This window comes from Hyaena hyaena, unplaced genomic scaffold, assembly GCF_003009895.1.
Source record: "Hyaena hyaena isolate Hyena2069 unplaced genomic scaffold, ASM300989v1 scaffold_1219, whole genome shotgun sequence".
NCBI lineage: Eukaryota > Metazoa > Chordata > Mammalia > Carnivora > Hyaenidae > Hyaena > Hyaena hyaena.
This window is the reverse complement of record NW_024081841.1, coordinates 233,547-234,160: the sequence shown is the minus strand read 5'-3', so window position 1 is coordinate 234,160 and position 614 is coordinate 233,547. Positions and strand designations below refer to the sequence as shown.

The 614-nt window shown below is 41.7% G+C and overlaps 1 non-coding gene across 1 annotated transcript; it reads right to left on the bottom strand.

Annotated features, from left to right (window-relative positions):
• Positions 1–213: 213 nt before the first annotated feature.
• On the bottom strand, positions 214–288 carry TRNAK-CUU. Its single transcript has one exon. It is a non-coding gene; the product is annotated as a tRNA-Lys (tRNA).
• Positions 289–614: the final 326 nt, after the last annotated feature.

Here is a 614-nt window from a genome sequence, read left to right as displayed (position 1 = left end):
GTTCTGGCTCAGGTCATGATCTTATGGTTCGTGGGTTTGAGCCCCACATTGGGCTCTGTGCCAATGGGGGGGAGCAGCGGGGAGCCTGCTTAGGATTCTCTCTCTCCCCCTCTCTCTCTGGCACTCCCTCTCTGCCCCTCCCCTGCTTGTTCTTTCAAAATAAATAAACAAACTTTAAAAACATTTTTAAAGATTTTATTTTTAGGCAATTTCTGCAGCCAACATGGGGCTTGAACCCACAACCCTGAGATCAAGAGTCTCATGCTCTACCAACTGAACCAGCCAGGTGCTCCTCAACATGTTTTATAGAGATATATCATCCCCATTTTACAGATAAAGAACTAAACTATAGAGAAGTTACATGACTTGCCCAGTAACCCAAGTGAGTAACCTACACTACTGGGATTTGCACTCAGATCTTTCGCCTCAGATACTTTGATATTAAGCACAATCCTAGACCACCTCAGTGGCTACTTTATTTAATTAGTCCTCTACTGATGGACATTCAAGTCATTTCTCATCTTTTGCTTGTGAAAATAAGGTTACAATGTCTCTCTTTGTGTGTACTTTTAAGCATATGTGTAAGAAGAAAACATTCTTTTGATTTTTACTGG